This window comes from Gadus macrocephalus, chromosome 13 (genome assembly GCF_031168955.1).
Source record: "Gadus macrocephalus chromosome 13, ASM3116895v1".
NCBI lineage: Eukaryota > Metazoa > Chordata > Actinopteri > Gadiformes > Gadidae > Gadus > Gadus macrocephalus.
In genome coordinates, this window is record NC_082394.1 from 16987027 (window position 1) to 16988118 (window position 1092).

Consider the following 1092-nt stretch of genomic DNA (forward strand, 5'->3'; position numbering starts at 1 on the left):
GGGCAAGGAACACAATTTATCAGAAAAGGCGAAGGATAGGAGAGAAGAATCCCAGAAAAGAAAGGGGAATAGAAAAAGAGTGTGCGCCCGGCCGTTCTTCAAAGAATCCTATTCTTGTGGTTGTGAATGTTTGATGAGACAGTGAAAAGTTGCCCCTCCAACGTCATGGTGTGTGAACATAGGAGAACAGAACCTCCCTAATCACGCCGCTCAGAGAGAAAAAAAAAAGACTTCCAACCTGATTTAATTAACTGATAAGAAACGGCTTCAAATTAATTTTTCAAGGATGTTAGATTTTGATTAAGAAACTCCTAAAAGAAATAGACGAATAATCAATTTTTTAATCAACTTGCTCAAATGGTAACTGGTTAATATGATAATTCTAGCAATTAGGGCAAATATTGTCGAGCAGCAGTTTCTATGCATCCAGCTAAAGGAATTATAATATCTTTACATCTAATTATCATGGTTATTTAATTTTTTTGTATGGCTACCTCTCAATTTCGCTATTCGTTTTTCATCTTCCGTTTCCGAGAAAAACGAAATGCAAAGTCGGGAAATGTAATAAGATAAGAATAAGAACTTTCATAAGGAGCCACCTGAATGGGGCTTCACACTCCCATACACACACCTATACACATACATACTGATTGGATGATTATATATATATACAGTATATAAAGTGGAAGTCGGTTTTTAGCTAAATTATTTTATTTCGGTTGCTGTTACATGCGAAGCTGAGATTGCTCTTTTGATGTGAAATTCTTTTATTTGTTAATAGATGAAAGTAGATACAAAGATGGCTTCTGGGATATCTTTATTTTCTCACTCTCTCACTTTCGGGCACTCTCGTGTCTCTGTCTACTGTGTGTGTGTGTGTGTGTGTGTGTGTGTGTATGTGTGTGTGTGTGCATGTGTGCGTGTGAGCTTTAGCGTACATGGGTGTGTGTTGTGTGGCTCTTCATTTCCGGCTTCTAATTGGACAGGTACTGTAGTGGTCAAGCTGAGTCGAGTACAGGTGGGCTTTAAGGCTCTAGGGTGTAGGATCACTCTCCTTACTTCAGAGAGAACTCGAAGGCTTCTGGCCAAACA